This window comes from Anomaloglossus baeobatrachus, chromosome 4, assembly GCF_048569485.1.
Source record: "Anomaloglossus baeobatrachus isolate aAnoBae1 chromosome 4, aAnoBae1.hap1, whole genome shotgun sequence".
NCBI lineage: Eukaryota > Metazoa > Chordata > Amphibia > Anura > Aromobatidae > Anomaloglossus > Anomaloglossus baeobatrachus.
Window position 1 is genome coordinate 664,376,499 of NC_134356.1, and position 17,996 is coordinate 664,394,494.

General features: G+C 48.1%; 1 long non-coding RNA gene across 1 annotated transcript in view; it reads left to right on the top strand.

The window, feature by feature from the left end:
* LOC142304337 (uncharacterized) overlaps positions 1 to 17,996 on the top strand; it is a 170,641-nt gene that overhangs the window by 13,127 nt on the left and 139,518 nt on the right. The window contains exon 2 of the long non-coding RNA XR_012753084.1: positions 16,161 to 16,249. This is a non-coding gene — a long non-coding RNA (uncharacterized LOC142304337). The remainder of the gene's footprint in view (positions 1 to 16,160; positions 16,250 to 17,996) is intronic.

Genomic DNA, 17,996 nt, shown 5'->3' on the forward strand with positions numbered 1-17,996 from the left:
GCATTCATCTATCTTTTATATAGTATCTACTATATGTGTGCCATGTATATGGTGTAATTTATGCAGTGGCAAAATGACGGGGCCTGTCGGTGATGGGGGCCATTTCTATTTCCTTGGATGCATGGTTGAACACCATTGAGGAGCAGATGGCCACTGGCTCCCTGTATCGCCCTTGCTCTGCAGCTGTGGGTCCCAGATAGGTGTAATGACATCAGGGGTAGCCTGTGATGTGATGCCAGTGGGCCCAGCAGCTGCGGCCAGAGTGGGTGCAGAGCATATGTAGGGGTTAATACACACATATATATATATATATATATATATACAGTTAGGTCCAGAAATATTTGGATCCAAATCTATCCAACTCAGGATTATGTATCAAGTTAAATCACCCATATGATGCGCCCACGGGGTCGGGGGTTACTCGTCGCCGGGCCGCGGTGCTTCTCCTGAGACGCCGCGGTGGCCTTGCCCGATTCCGTGACCCCAGATGTCAATAAAATGGTTGGGGATGGAGAAGATGGGGGTAGGTGCTTGTGACGCCACCTGTGGTGTGCGGCCAGTATTAGCCGCCACTGCAAGACTGGGGCGGATGACTAGGCAGCTCGGATGATTCAGCAGAGCTACAGTTAGGTCCAGAAATATTTGGACAGTGACACAATTTTCGCGAGTTGGGCTCTGCATGCCACCACATTGGATTTGAAATGAAACCTCTACAACAGAATTCAAGTGCAGATCGTTTAATTTGAAGGTTTGAACAAAAATATCTGATAGAAATTGTAGGAATTGTACACATTTCTTTACAAACACTCCACATTTTAGGAGGTCAAAAGTAATTGGACAAATAAACCAAACCCAAACAAAATATTTTTATTTTCAATATTTTGTTGCGAATCCTTTGGAGGCAATCACTGCCTTAAGTCTGGAACCCATGGACATCACCAAACGCTGGGTTTCCTCCTACTTAATGCTTTGCCAGGCCTTTACAGCCGCAGCCTTCAGGTCTTGCTTGTTTGTGGGTCTTTCCGTCTTAAGTCTGGATTTGAGCAAGTGAAATGCATGCTCAATTGGGTTAAGATCTGGTGATTGACTTGGCCATTGCAGAATGTTCCACTTTTTTGCACTCATGAACTCCTGGGTAGCTTTGGCTGTATGCTTGGGGTCATTGTCCATCTGTACTATGAAGCGCCGTCCGATCAACTTTGCGGCTTTTGGTTGAATCTGGGCTGAAAGTATATCCCGGTACACTTCAGAATTCATCCGCCTACTCTTGTCTGCTGTTATGTCATCAATAAACACAAGTGACCCAGTGCCATTGAAAGCCATGCATGCCCATGCCATCACGTTGCCTCCACCATGTTTTACAGAGGATGTGGTGTGCCTTGGATCATGTGCCGTTCCCTTTCTTCTCCAAACTTTTTTCTTCCCATCATTCTGGTACAGGTTGATCTTTGTCTCATCTGTCCATAGAATACTTTTCCAGAACTGAGCTGGCTTCATGAGGTGTTTTTCAGCAAATTTAACTCTGGCCTGTCTATTTTTGGAATTGATGAATGGTTTGCATCTAGATGTGAAGCCTTTGTATTTACTTTCATGGAGTCTTCTCTTTACTGTTGACTTAGAGACAGATACACCTACTTCACTGAGAGTGTTCTGGACTTCAGTTGATGTTGTGAACGGGTTCTTCTTCACCAAAGAAAGTATGCGGCGATCATCCACCACTGTTGTCATCCGTGGATGCCCAGGCCTTTTTGAGTTCCCAAGCTCACCAGTCAATTACTTTTTTCTCAGAATGTACCCGACTGTTGATTTTGCTACTCCAAGCATGTCTGCTATCTCTCTGATGGATTTTTTCTTTTTTTTCAGCCTCAGGATGTTTTGCTTCACCTCAATTGAGAGTTCCTTAGACCGCATGTTGTCTGGTCACAGCAACAGCTTCCAAATGCAAAACCACACACCTGTAATCAACCCCAGACCTTTTAACTACTTCATTGATTACAGGTTAACGAGGGAGACGCCTTCAGAGTTAATTGCAGCCCTTAGAGTCCCTTGTCCAATTACTTTTGGTCCCTTTAAAAAGAGGAGGCTATGCATTACAGAGCTATGATTCCTAAACCCTTTCTTCGATTTGGATGTGAAAACTCTCATATTGCAGCTGGGAGTGTGCACTTTCAGCCCATATTATATATATAATTGTATTTCTGAACATGTTTTTGTAAACAGCTAAAATAACAAAACTTGTGTCACTGTCCAAATATTTCTGGACCTAACTGTATATACCATAGTTCTTCCATACACTGGGCCTCTCGCTCATGGTGTGTATGTGGTACTGCAGCTTAGTCTATTCAGGTCAGTAGAGCTGAGAGGCAGTGACACATACACAGCACTCCTCGTCCTCAAGGTGTGTATGTGGTGCTGCACCTCAGTATGTTCAGGTCATTGGAGCTGAGAGGCAGTGACACATATAACCTGAGGACTCTTTAGTACATAGAAATCAGAGATTTTTTTTCTAATTTCGTACATTCCCCTTTAACATTTGTATTTTGGACTTTTTGGTCCAGAGTACACGCAGCATCGGCCGCTGGCTCCATCGTGCATTATCTGGCATCATCCTGTACTTTTATCCTCAGGATTTGTATAGTAGATGCTGATCCCACCAATGGGACCACGACCTGCGCCACTCTAAGTGTATAGAAATATATATCATCTCTCTTTGAAGAGCGGCAGCGCCTCATTCTCCAGATACATGTGCGCCCCATTGGGGGGATCCGCATGTTCCATCCATGATTTAATATCCAGGGATACGGCATAAATGGTTGAAATCGGAAGACCTCTAAAAGAACGAGATCAAACGTGGTGGATTTGAGGTGCAGATTCTCCAGCACAAATTTGGAGTATTTTGTACATTTGAAGAGCTGAATTTTATTAGGATATAAAAAAAATTGGCTCCTGTCGTCATTTGTTTCCTGGGAAACTGGGTAAAAAATCAGTAGGGGGTGGGCACCAAAGGGCAGTTTTGCACAGGGCGCCATTCAGGCTAAGGCCGGCCCTGGTTATATGATATTGATCATGTTGCTTCTCACAACTAATTTTCCAGGTTTGTCTCAGGCTGGAGCGAAGTCAACTCTTTGTGATAATAAGTTTTGTAAATCAGAGATCACATAGGACAATATGGGACTGCTGTATATATATCACAGGAGACATGGGGGCTGCAGTATGTACATCACATAGGAGACGCTGGCGGCATATATATCACAGGAGACGCTTGGGGCATATCCATCACAGGAGACGCTAGGGGCATAGCCATCAGAGGAGACGCTAAGGGCATATGCATCAGAGGAGACTCTGGGGGCATATCCATCAGAGGAGACTCTGGGGCATATCCATCACAGGAGACGCTGAGGGCACATCCATCACAGGAGACGCTGGGGGCATATCCATCACATGAGACGCTGGGGGCATATCCATCACAGGAGACGCTGGGGCCATATATCATCACAGGAGACGCTGGGGGCATAGCTCTCAAAGGAGACGCTGGGGGCATATCCATCAGAGGAGACGCTGGGGACATATCCATCAGAGGAGACGTTGGGGGCATATCCATCAGAGGAGACGCTGGGGGCATATCCATCAGAGGACACGCTGGGGGCGTATCCATCAGAGGACACGCTGGGGGAGTATCCATCAGAGGAGACGCTGGGGGAATATCCATCACAGGAGACGCTAGGGGCATATGTCTCAGGAGATCATGGGTGAATATCCCTCAAAGGAGACGCTGGGGGCATATCCCTCAAAGGAGACGCTTGGAGCATATCCCTCAGAGGAGACGCTGGGGGCATATCCCTTAGAGAAGACGCTGGGGGCATATCCATTATAGGAGACGCTGGGGGCATATCCATTATAGGAGACGGTGAGAGCATATACTTCACTGATCAGCCTTCGTGCTCTCTTTTGGCCAGGGCTTTTTTTCCCTGTCCATTTTTACCCCTCTTTTGCATCACATCTGTGCGTGTGTCCTGCAGCCATTGAGTTCTGATCAGTGGCGTACATCACTAATCGACGTCCGTGCTCCCTTTTTGGCCAGGACTTTGTTTTTTTTTCTCCTGTCCAATTTTTTCCCTCCTTTTACGCCACATCCTTGCATTTGTCCTTAAGCCGCTGAGCCACTGATCAATGACGCACATCACTTATCAGTGTCCATGCTCCGTTTTTGCCAGGAATTTTTCCCCCCCTGTTCATTTCTCTCCCCACCTTTTGCATCACATCTGTGCCTGTGTCCTGCAACCATTGAGTTTTGATCAGTGACACACATCACTGATCCGCATTCGGTGGTTGTTTTTTTCAACAAGTGTAAAAAAGTATCAAATAAAAATAATGATTCAAATTACCATATTTTTGTGTTTTATAAGACGCCCTGGATTATCAGAGTCACCCCAAATTTAGAGGGAAAAAAATGGGGTCCGTCTTCTAATCCGGTGGTATTTTATCGGGGGGGGGGGGAAGGCGCCAGCAATGGTGGAGCAAGGCTCACAGGTGGCAGGGGCGGTCGTGGAGCAGGGCTATGCTGCAGGCAGTGCGGCAGTGTCCCAGATGCTCGGCGGCACTGTGAGGCAGAGAATACATCCAGGAACTGTTGGCCGTGCGGGCTTCAAAGAAAAGGCGCACAGAGTCGGTGCGTGCGCAGATTGAGTTATCGGCTCAATGACAAACCGAGATCTCATCTGAGAATGCGCCATCTCCGGGCGCAATTTTCCTTAAGTCCGCCGCTGGGAATTCAATGGGCCAGAGGCAGGATGTGCGCAGATGAGATCTTGAGCTGAGAGCTCCATTTGCGCGTGCGACGACTTCGGGTGCCATTATTTGAAGCCTGCACCGCCGACGTCTTCAGGATGGCACCTGCCTCACCACCCGCCACACAGCCCCAGCAGCACAGCACCCGCAGCACATAGCCCACAGCATCGCCGCTGCCTCCACCACCCCCCTGGTAAGCTACATTCGGATTATAAGATACACTCCTCATTTCCTCCTAAATTTTTGGAAGGAAAAGTGTTTCTTATAATCCGAAAAATACGGTAGTTGGTAGGGCTAGATTAGGGACAGTAAAAATTTGCTGTAGTAATCTGGTTCTACAAAAGTATTTTTTACTTCAGGATTAGTGTTAGATAGTTGAGGGTACTCAGTAAATTTTTTTTTACTGACATTCTTTAGTAATTATTACTTTATACTCCTTTTTTTTCTACTCCATAGCATTACAGTAAGCATAATTTAGTTTGCGGTTTCATAGTAATTTTTTCTACTGTAGTCTGTGTAATAACTTTGTTTTTTATTTTACCAAATTTTAAAATTCTCCTTTTTATTTTCTTTTTCTGTCTAGATTTTTACTTCTGTTTTTTTCCCCCCTCTTTCTTTTATTCTAATAAATAAAAAGTTTACACCACACACATATGAGAAATAAAATGTCCCACTTGTCCCAAAGACGGTATTTTTTCGTCTTTTTTCTCTCAAATATTGTTCACAAATTTGCCTATGGCCTCTTTCACACGTCCGTGAAAACCACGCACGTTTTGCACGGACGTATAAAAGTTGCATATTGCCCTCCGTGTGCCATGATTTTGACACAAGTGTGTTCTCCATGTGCTATCCGTCATAACACACGAAGAACAGGAACTTTCTGCTCACCTGTCTTTGTTGCTGTTTCTGGTGCTAATCTACGGTCTCCAGCCCTACCATCTCCCCGCTGCTGCTGCTTCCAGGTCTCTGTGCCGTGCATATGCCTGCGATGAGCATAATGAGCAGGGGACGGAAGCAAGTGACAGCAGCGGCAGAGACAGCAGCGCTGGAGAAGGTGAGTATAGAAATTCATTTTATTTCACAAACACGTGTGTTTTTTCCGGTACGTGTCACATGGATCACATCTGTGCAGTCCATGTGACACCCGTGCTGCCGGAAAAAAATGGACATGTCTACGTGTGGAGCACACGGATACACGTATGCTCCACACGGACACACTGTCCATGGCAAAACATGCACGGGTACGCAAACCCATTAAATGGGTCTACGTGTGTCTGTGTCTCCGGTACTTGTGAAAACGGACGTCACACGTACCGGATACACAGATGTGTGAAGGAGGCCTAAGAGTGGCCTTTTATTGTGGCCAGCCTGAGCAATAATCATGCCGTCCAATTAGCCTCTTGAGATACCATACCTGTGACGTGGATAGTTTATCTCAGCAAAGGAGAAGTGCTCACTAAAGCTAAGTTCACACAGGGCATCTTTTGCTGCGTTTTTGGTGCGTTTTTGAGGTCACAAAGATGCACCAAAATGCATGCATTTCCTTCTCCCAGCAAAGTCTATGAAATTTCTATTTTGCTGTCCACAGTGGGCATCTTTTGTTGGTTGCATCTTGCCTGCGTTTTTCAAGATGCAGCGTGTCAATTCTTTTTGCGTTTTGAGCTCTCCAGTCAATAGATTTCACTTACAAAAGTGGGCAAAACGTGGTAAAAACACGTAAAAAACGCATGAGTTTTTGCCTTGCAAAAAAAAAAAATGACTACTCCTTGCAATTTATAGCCTATGGGTATGCGCATACATTAAGTATTTTGTACAGAAATTTCTGCATCTCTTGGCTGGAAAACGCTGTGGTTTAAATAAGCGTGTTTTTTCCGCATTTTCTTACATCTGTTTTTAGTGCAGATTTTCCCCACTCAGTATGAGTGACATCTGCAGCAAAAATGCAAAAAGAATTGATGTGCTGCAGATTTAAATTTGAACAAAACCTGCAAGTCAAAGATGAGCTTCGTATGCATGAGATTTAAGGAATCTCATTCACTTTGCTGGCATCAGGAAGCTCTTCAGGTTCTGCAACAAATCTGTTCAGGAAAAAACATGACATCTGTAATGTGGGCACAGGCTCATTAATACGCCCGTGCACTTCGCTCCGATATCGGACCACAATGCATGGCTTGGCTGCGGCTCTCCCGACCCGAGCACAGCAGCCTCATAGAAATATATTATGTTGTCATGCTCCGGTCGGGAGACCCATGGCCAGTCTGTGTATTGTAGTTCAAGATTAGACCGTAATGCATGTACAGCTGCAATGGTAAGAACACAAAAATAAAACATTTATTATTTATACAGAATGGCATAAAATGTAAAATAAGAGCTGTCTGAATGGGAGACAAGACTTTTTTTACAAGCATGTTTTTAGCATGCAAAATTACTAAATGTAACAAAAATATATTACATATGTGGTATTCCCACCAACCAAAAATGAGTAATTAGTGCAGTTAAAAAGTTAACAGTTCACTCAAAAAAGCTACAAAGACGTAATGCAACAATGGAAAATAACAGTTTTAAAAATAACAGCCCAAAAAAAAGATGAATCTAAGGCCCTGTGCGCACTTACCGGATTTTGCCGCGGATTTTCTGCGGATTTGCTGCATGTTTCGCTGCAGAAAATGTTCATAACATCTCTGCAGTGAATCACCAGCAAAACCTATGGGAAAAAAGAATCCTGTGCGCACTAGGCGGATTTTGACAGCTGCATGTTTTGCTGCGGGATTCTCGCAGCAAAAACATTGCATGTCAATTCTTTCCGCACATCGCTGCGGGATTTCACTCCATTGACTCCAATGTAATCGTGAAATCCCGCAGGGAATAACGCAGGCAGCAAATTCTGTGCGGATCACTGCGTTTTCCTGCGTTATTTCCTGCGGTATTTCGCGGTTTACCTCCGGTAATGTACATCGCTTGCCTGCGGTTTTGCAGGGAAGTGATGTCATTACTGGAAGAGGAAGCGGAGCAGAGAGTAAACACACACAGATCACAGACACACACAGACATCACAGACACAGAACACAGACACAGACATATAGAACACACATAGAAATCAAACGAAAATATAGAAAACAAAACACGTGGGCTCCGCTGTATATTTACCATCCAGCCGAGGTAAGCACACAGCGGCGGCCCGGTATTCTCAGGCTGGGGAGGGTGAGGGGCAGGGTTAATGTCCCCCACCTCACTCCCCCTCCCGCAGCCGAGAATATCAGCCGCAGCTGTCCCGGGACTGTCGCATGCATTATGCGGCAGTACCGGAGTGTCCCCGGCTCTTCTTGCTGCCATGTAGCAGCGGCAGTCAAGGTAATACAAGGGGTTAATGGTGGCGGATCACCGCCATTAACTCCAGGCTTGATCATGGCAGCGTCTATGAGACAGCTGACATGATCAACCCGTAAGTAAAGTGAAAAAACACACACACCGAAAAATCCTTTATTTTAAATAAAACACAAACAAGCCTTGTTCACCCTTTTATTAACCCCTCCCGAAACAAAGCTCCGACGTAATCCACAGCTCCAGCGTCCTGCGATGCTTGCATCCAGCCGCGACTGACACGCAGCGCTGAATGAATGCAGGCTCGCAGCGAGACAGCAGAGGTAACTCCAGGGCATTTTCCACGGCCGGTAATGTGAACTCACTGCCGACCGTGAGAAATGCAGAGTGTGCTCACAGGGACTCTATCTATCCCCCTATCTATCTATCTATCTATCTATCTATCTATCCCTCTGTCTGTCTATCCCTCTGTCTGTCTATCTATCTATTCTTCTATCTATTCTTCTATCTATTTCTCTATCTCAGAATGAAATGGCTTTTTTTTTTTTTTTTTCCAATGTGCTTTATTGCATTGAATGCAATAAAGCACATACCAACCTGCACGCGGCAATACCGCGAACAATGCCGCGGTAAAACCGCGGCAAACCGCATGCAGTTTTCGGGTGCGGTTTGCCGCGTTTTTTTACCGCGGGTGCGGTAATCTTTGAATACCTGCGGAATTTTCTTGAGAAAATTCCATTTCTTTGTCGCTCCATTGGGAGACCCAGACAATTGGGTGTATAGCTTCTGCCTCCGGAGGCCACACAAAGTATTACACTTTAAAAAGTGTAACCCCTCCCCTCTGCCTATACACCCTCCCGTGGACCACGGGCTCCTCAGTTTTATGCTTTGTGTGGAAGGAGGCACACATCCACTCATGCATTCTCATACTTAGTTATGTCGGTTGGAAGAAAAGAGGGCCCCCACGGGGCCCCCGGCATGTTCCCTTCTCACCCCACTATGTCGGCGGTGTTGTTAAGGTTGAGGTACCCATTGCGGGTACGGAGGCTGGAGCCACATGCCGTCTCCTTCACCATCCCTTATGCGGCTCTGGGAGAAGTGGGATCCAGAGCGGTCATCCATTTGCTGGGACCGTGCTCCATCCGCAGCCCCTGGTGGAACCTGCCGGACCGGAGCCTCTTCAACCTCAGGGACCGGGCCCTGCAACTTAAAGGTACTCTGTGTCCCCATAGGGGACTGTGCAGGGAGTGCACCTTCTTCCCGGAAGCCGCGGTAGTTGTGAAATTGAGGAGACCGGTGGACTTCCGCGCCGACCGTGCCTGCTTGTCGGGCGCGGCCTCAAATTTAGTCCCCGGCTTCACCGCGGCTTAGTCGCGAAAATCCCGCCCCTGGGCCTGCCTGTCAGGGGTAAGGGCGGGATTACCGACATGACGTCGGATGTGAGGGCTGGAGCATCTTGCATGTCTTCCTCCCCCCTCACTAACCACTGTGGGGACCCTAGATTCCCGTTCTTTGCTGGCGCCGCCCTCGGCCCCACTCCTCCCCTGAGAGCTCCGGCGGCCATTTTCTGGCATTCTGCCGGTGGATGCTTCTCAGTGAAGCAGCTCTGCAGGTCCGGGGGATCCACGACAGGGAATCTGGAGGACACACTCCGCTCGTTAGCGGTCGGTAAGCCACACCGGTCACCCGGTGCTGGTCCCCCTAGGGTGCCGGAATAGATACATATATATATATAATAGATATATATATATATCTGTTCGGTCAGGCTGTATACCCTTTTCCCATATACCCTCAGTGGTCACTCTCCTAGGAGACAACAGCATGTCGTCCACAAGGAGCAAAGCTACTAAGGCACAGGTTTTTTTCGCGGCCTGTACCTCTTGTGGGGCTATGTTACCTGCGGGTTCCACCTACCCTCACTGTGAGCAATGCTCGACTCCTGCCTCGCTTGCTCAGCCGGAGCCTCGGGCACTGGTGGGCCCCTCGGCTCATGTAGACCCCCCTGAGCAGGCTGCAGGGACAGAGTCACCGGTGTTGGCCTCTTTTGCTGAGAAACTCTCTGTCACTTTCCCAATCCATTGCACTGTCTATGGACAAATGGTCTTCTAAACTCCTTGAGGCATTGCAGTCCAGACCGGACCTTCCACAGGCCCCGGCCCCTGTTAGCTTGTCTCCTCCAGGCCCCTCTCGGTCCGCGCCGCAGCGCGCTCCCAGGTTGGTCCCTAGGTCTCAGGCGGAGGACTCCTGCCCGGACCGCAGTCCCAGACCGGCTAAGCGGTCTCGCTGGGACTCTTCCCCGACTTCCTCACGCTGCTCGAGATCCCAGCTTGAGGACTCTCAGGAAGACGAGGCGGACGTGGGAGCTCAGGGCTCTGACCCTGACTTCGCCCTTAACCTTGATACACCTGAGGGGGACGCCTTAGTAAATGATCTTATCTCGTCCATCAACCAGGTGTTGGATCTTTCACCTCCGCCTCCTCCTGTAGAGGAGTCGGCGTCTCAGCAGGAGAAACACCAGTTTCGGTTCCCCAAACGTACGCGCAATACGTTTTTTGATCACTCTAACTTCAGGGATGGTCCAGAAGCCCAGAGCGGTCCCGGACAAGCGCTTTGCTAAACGTCACACTGACACGCGTTACCCCTTTCCATCTGAAGTCGTTAAGGGTTGGGATCACTCTCCCAAGGTGGATCCTCCAGTCTCCAGATTGGCTGCTAGGTCCGTTGTGTCTGTTGCAGATGGCTCATCCCTGAAGGATGCCACTGACAGACAGATAGAGCTCTTGGTGAAGTCCATCTATGAGGCCACGGGCGCGTCTTTCGCCCCAGCCTTTGCAGCCGTGTGGGCTCTCCAAGCAATCTCGGCTTGTCTGACTGAGATTAATGCTGTCACACGGAATTCTGCTCCGCATGTTTCGTCTTTGACCTCTCAGGCATCAGCCTTTTCGTCCTACGCCATGAACGCCGTCCTGGACTCCACTAGCCGTACGGCTGTAGCATCTGCTAACTCCGTGGCAGTCCGCAGGGCCATGTGGCTGCGCGAATGGAAAGCAGACTCGGCTTCCAAGAGGTTCTTAACTGGTTTGCCTTTTTCTGGCGACCGTTTGTTTGGCGAACGATTGGATGAGATTATTAAGGAATCCAAGGGAAAGGACTCCTCCTTACCCCAGTCCAAACCTAAGAGACCTCAGCAGAGAAAAATCCAATCGAGGTTTCGGTCCTTTCGTCCCTCCGCCAAGCCCCAATCCTCTTCGTCCAATAGACAGGACAAAGGCCAGAGGAACTCCTATGCGTGGCGGTCCAAGTCACGCCCCCAAAAGGCCGCAGGAGGCACTGCCTCCAAGACGGCCTCCTCATGACTCTCGGCCTCCCCTAGCCGCATCCTCGATCGGTGGCAGGCTCTCCCGCTTTGGCGACGCCTGGTGGCCACATGTTCAAGACCGATGGGTGAGAGACATTCTGTCTCATGGTTACAGGATAGAGTTCAGCTCTCGTCCTTCGGTTCGTTTCTTCAGAACCTCTCCGCCCCCCGCTCAGGCCGACACACTTTTTCGGCAGTGGACGCTCTAAAGATAGAAGGAGTTGTGATCCCCGTTCCCCTTCAGGAACGTGGTCGCGGATTTTACTCCAACTTGTTCGTGGTGCCAAAAAAGGACGGGTCATTCCGTCCCTTTCTGGACCTCAAGCTACTCAACAGACATGTGAGAACCAGACGGTTTCAGATGGAATCTCTCCGCTCGGTCATCGCCTCGATGTCACAAGGAGACTTCCTAGCATCGATCGATATCAAGGATGCTTATCTCCATGTACCGATCGCACCCGAACATCAACGTTTCCTGTGTTTCGCCATCGGGGACGAACACCTTCAGTTCGTGGCATTGCCTTTCGGCCTGGCGACAGCCCCACGGGTTTTCACCAAAGTCATGGCATCCGTCGTGGCGGTCCTGCACTCTCAGGGCCACTCGGTGATCCCCTACTTGGACGATCTCCTAGTCAGGGCCCCTTCTCGGGTGGCGTGTCAACAAAGCCTTACCGTCGCTCTGGCGACTCTCCAGCAGTTCAGGTGGATCATCAACTTCCCGAAATCCAAGTTGACACCGACCCAATCACTGACTTACCTCGGGATGGAGTTTCATACCCAGCAAGCGTTAGTCAAGCTACCGAGCGACAAACAGCTTTCTCTGCAGGCAGGGGTGCAATCACTTCTTCGGAGTCAGTCACACCCCTTAAGGCGCCTCATGCACTTCCTGGGGAAGATGGTGGCAGCTATAGAGGCAGTGCCGTTCGCGCAATTCCATCTACGGCCACTCCAATGGGACATTCTCCGCAAATGGGACAAGAGTGCGGCTTCCCTCGACAAGAACGTCTCTCTTTCCCTTGCAACCAAAACATCACTTCAGTTCTATCCACATCTCTGTCGCGGGGAAAATCCTTCCTACCCCCAATCTGGGCTGTGGTCACCACGGACGCGAGCCTGTCAGGTTGGGGAGCGGTTTTTCTCCACCACAGGGCTCAAGGAACCTGGACTCCGATAGAATCGTCCCTTCAGATCAATATCCTGGAGATAAGGGCAGTATATCTAGCCCTATTGGCTTTCCATCGGTGGCTGGAGGGCAGGCAGATCCGTATCCAGTCGGACAACGCCACTGCCGTCGCCTACATCAACCACCAAGGCGGCACTCGCAGTCGTCAAGCCTTCCAGGAAGTCAGACGGATTCTGCAGTGGGTGGAAGCCACAGGCTCCACCATCTCCGCAGTTCACATCCCGGGCGTAGAAAACTGGGAAGCAGATTTTCTCAGTCGTCAGGGCATGGACGCGGGGGAATGGTCTCTGCACCCAGACGTGTTTCGAGAGATCTGTCGCCGCTGGGGAACGCCGGACGTCGATCTCATGGCGTCACGGCACAACAACAAGGTCCCGGCCTTCATGGCACGGTCTCAGGATCACAGAGCTCTGGCGGCGGACGCGTTAGTCCAGGATTGGTCGCAGTTTCGACTGCCTTATGTGTTTTCCCCTCTGGCGATGCTGCCCAGAGTACTACGCAAGATCAGGTCCGACTGCCGTCGTGCCATTCTCGTCGCTCCAGACTGGCCGAGACGGTCGTGGTATCCGGATCTGTGGCATCTCACGGTGGGTCAACCGTGGGCACTTCCAGACCGCCCAGACTTGCTGTCACAAGGCCCGTTTTTCCATCTGAATTCTGTGGCCCTCAACCTGACTGTGTGGCCATTGAGTCCTGGCTCCTAGCGTCTTCAGGGTTATCTCAGGATGTCATTGCCACCATGAGACAAGCCAGGAAGCCAACGTCCGCTAAGATCTATTACAGGTCTTGGCAAATCTTCCTATCATGGTGCGCTGTTAACGGTTTTCCTCCATGGCCGTTTGCCTTACCCACTTTTCTTTCATTCCTTCAATCTGGAATGGACAAGGGTTTGTCCCTCGGCTCTATCAAGGGCCAAGTATCGGCGCTCTCCGTGTTTTTTTCAAAAGCGTCTAGCCAGGCTTCCGCAGGTCCGCACGTTCCTGCAGGGGGTTTGCCACATGGTCCCACCTTACAAACGTCCGCTGGAACCCTGGGATCTTAACAGGGTTCTGTCGGCTCTTCAAAGACCACCTTTCGAGCCGCTGAGGGATGTCTCTCTCTCACCTCTTTCGCAGAAGGTGGCCTTCCTGGTGGCAGTCACATCACTTCGGAGAGTGTCTGAGCTTGCAGCGCTGTCATGCAAAGCCCCCTTCCTGGTTTTTCACCAGCATAAGGTGGTTCTGCGTCCTGTCCCGGAATTTCTCCCTAAGGTGGTATCCCCTTTTCACCTAAATCAGGATATCTCCTTGCCTTCCTTTTGCCCTAATCCAATTCACCAGTGTGAAAAGGATTTGCACTCTTTGGATCTAGTGAGAGCACTCCGGTTCTACGTGTCTCGCACGGCGCCCCTGCGCCGTTCAGATGCGCTTTTTGTCCTTGTCGCTGGCCAGCGTAAGGGCTCTCAGGCCTCCAAGTCAACCTTGGCTCGGTGGATCAAGGAACCGATTCTCGAGTCCTACCGTTCTTCCGGGCTTCCGCTCCCTTCAGGGTTGAAAGCCCATTCTACCAGAGCCGTAGGTGCGTCCTGGGCATTGCGGCACCGGGCTACGGCTCAGCAGGTGTGTCAGGCAGCTACGTGGTCTAGTCTGCACACTTTCACGAAACACTATCAAGTGCATACCTGTGCTTCGGCAGACGCCAGTCTAGGTAGGCGAGTCCTTCAGGCGGCGGTTGCCCACCTGTAAGAGGGGGCCGTTTTCGGCTTTTTTTATCGAGGTATTCTTTTACCCACCCAGGGACTGCTCTTGGACGTCCCAATTGTCTGGGTCTCCCAATGGAGCGACAAAGAAAAAGGGAATTTTGTTTACTTACCGTAAATTCCTTTTCTTCTAGCTCCTATTGGGAGACCCAGCACCCGCCCCTGTTCCCTTCGGGCTGGTTGTTCTTTTGTGTACACATGTTGTTCATGTTGAATTGTTCTTTTGGTTCATGGTTTTCAGTTCTCCGAACATCCTTCGGATTGAATTTACCCTAGACCAATTTATAAGTTTTCTCCTTCCTGCTTTTGCACCAAAACTGAGGACCCCGTGGTCCACGGGAGGGTGTATAGGCAGAGGGGAGGGGTTACACTTTTTAAAGTGTAATACTTTGTGTGGCCTCCGGAGGCAGAAGCTATACACCCAATTGTCTGGGTCTCCCAATAGGAGCTAGAAGAAAAGGAATTTACGGTAAGTAAACAAAATTCCCTTTTTTCCAGTGCGCACAGGGCCTTACTGAGAAATGATACTAGCATGAAATAACTGATAACTAATGTGCTTGTAAGGCTAGGGTCACACCAGTATTCTCTCATCCTTGAGAATCAAATGAGTTATGCTAATTACATTCTTGATATGAGTTTTATCAGAGTGTGATCCGATTCTCTCATCTTCTCAATTCTGTTAGTCTGTAGAGATTGGATTGCAAGTTAGATGTCATCTGAGTGCAGTCTAATGTTTTGGACAACCTCATCTACTTGCATGGCCGAGTGTATCTATTAGGCTATGTGTCCACGGTAGAATGTTGCTGCGGATTTTTCTGCATGAAAATCCGCGGCTTTCCCGCAAAATCCGCACCTTTTCAAAGGTGCGGATTTGCCGCGGTTTTACCGCGGAATTGCCGCGGATTTTGGTGCAGATTTTTTTTTTTTTCCCAATTCTGAAGCCAAAATCCGGATCAAAATCCGCAACAATAATTGACATGTTGCAGATTTTTCCGGATCAAAATCCGCACCAAATCCGCCGTGGAAAAATCCGCAGCATAGGCACAGCATTTCCAAAAAGCCATAGAAATGGCTGGGAAGTGCCGCTGCTGCAGATTTTCGGGAAATCCGCGGCTTTTCCGCGAGAAATCCGCGGCAAAATCCGCGCATTTTCCGCAGCGTTGGCACATAGCCTTAGGGTAGAGTAACACTGGCGTATGACTCGCACGAGTGCAATGCAAGAAAATTTCCGACAATGGTGCAGCTCACATCTGTGAGTTTTTTCTCAGCCCGAATAGGACTGAGTAAAAAAAAATCGCAGCATGGTGCGATTGTCTGCAAGTCTCTCATCACTTGTACCCATACAAGTCTATGGGTGCAAGTGAAACATCGAATTGCACTTGGATAACATCCCAGTGCAGTGCGATATATGCACAGGCTGACGATTGAGAGATCACACTCTCCCTCTCCTCCGCAGTTGATCTGATCGCAAGATCGGATCAGTTGCATGACACTGGATTCATGCTCACAGCAGAGCGGGCGCCGAGGGTCATTAGCATATGACATCCGATGCTCTTGTATCGGATGTCATACACTAATGTGACACTGGCTTTAATCGGATCCAACTTGGACATGCTGCAATTTGTTTTCCAGACTTGTGCTTGGCCCCATAGAATAACATTTGTCTGAGTGCAATCCGATGTGTTGTCAGATCAGACTAGGACCGAAAAACATATGATCGTCTGCATGAACCCTAAATAGCACTAATATGTTTCTTTTTCTGATTTCATTAGTTCAACACAGGAATCCCTTGATATGATCCCACTTAACTATATGAATCATAGAATATTATATTCCAGAGAAAAAGCATTCTTGAAGATTGGTAAGAAGAACTTATATAATATATCACTTATATAATGTAAGAAAAAGTAGTTTTATAATGGTGCCCATGCCTGACAACTAGGGTTTGTTTTATTCATATCAAGGGTATGTGCACATGGCACCTTTTTGATGCTGTTCTTTCTGAGTTTTCCAAATCAAAGAAGCTTCAGGAAAACGCCCATAGTGTCTTTCCTGAAATGTTCTCTTTGGGTATGTGCGCACGTGTGCGTATTACATGCAGTTACGCTGCGTTTTGCACCGCAGCGTAACTGCATGCGTCCTGTGTCCCCTGCACAATCTATGGAGATTGTGCAGGGGCCGTGCGCACGTGGCATGTTAGAACGCAGCGATTCGGCTGCTTGCCGAATCGCTGCGTTCTAAGAAGTGACATGTCACTTCTTTTGTGCGTTCTGCATGCTGTCTATAGGGAGAGGCAGCATGCAGAGCGCACGAATCTGCCGGCACCATGCGCTTCAGAACGCAGCTTTTCAGCTGCGCTCTGAAGCGCACATTTTCGGTGCGGTGCAGAGCGCACACGTGCGCACATAGCCTTTGGCATTTTTTCCTCTCCTTATTCTAAGAGCCATAACGATTTTTATTTTTCAATCCACATAGCCATATGAGGACATTATTTTCAGGATAAGCTGTATTTTTGAATGACACCATTTATTTTATCATGTGATGCAGAGAGCGAAGAAAATCTTCAGTGCGTTAAAATGACAAAAAAAAGTGCAATTTCACAATTTGCTGTTTTGGGTTTTTTTTATTTACCATATTCACTATATGGTCAAACTGACCTAGTAATATTATTCTACAAGTCAGTATGAGTACACAGATACCAATTATGTATATATATTTTTTTATTTGTGTTGAAAAAAAAAATCTGAAATTTGATTCTCAATAAAATAAATTTTGCTTGTGTCGCCATTTTCCTAGACCTAACATTCTCATTTTTCATGATCTGAGTCTGTTTGAGGGCTTATTTTTGCGCCCTGAGCTAATGTTTATACTGATCGCCTCTTATTGCATCTTTACGGTGCCCAAAAAAGTAACACTGGTGTTTTGATTTTTTTTTTTGTTTTACTTGTTGCTACATTTACGATCGGATTAATTTATTTTCTATTTTGATAGATCAGTCTTTTACAAACCTAGCGATATCAAATATGTGTTGGTTATTTTTGTTTTTTTTATTGTATTTTATTTTTTCATATTTTTAAAAACCTTGGTTTTTCACTGTATTTGTTAGTCCCTTTCGGGAGTGATGGCTTGTACAATACCAGGGGTCTCAAATACATGGCCTATCGTAGACCCCTTGATGATCACTACCTGGTCAATGGAGCCTCCATTGTCAGTGCTTTACTTCAGCTGAGTGTGTGTTTTTAGACCTGTGAAGATATCAAGGAAGGCCTTGTGGTGATAGGGAGAGGTGAGAGGGATCACCCCCTTACACTCACCTGTGGCTGATCCCTACACTCGCTTAGGTCCCTAGACGGATTACCCCCCATGCGATGTCACATGTATAGGCCCTCGCTGACCCTGACAAGAATATAGGCCGACAGGATACTAATCCCACTAGTAGAATAAAACAACATAAGGAAAGTAAGACAAACGGGTGGGGAAAAAAAGAACAAAAAGCATTCTTAAGCAGGAATCTTCACAGCTGCTACTGAAATAACACCTCAGCTTCTTCAGAAGATCTATCATCTGTATGGAGTAAAGCCAGGAGTGGTTATATATAGCGGAAGGGC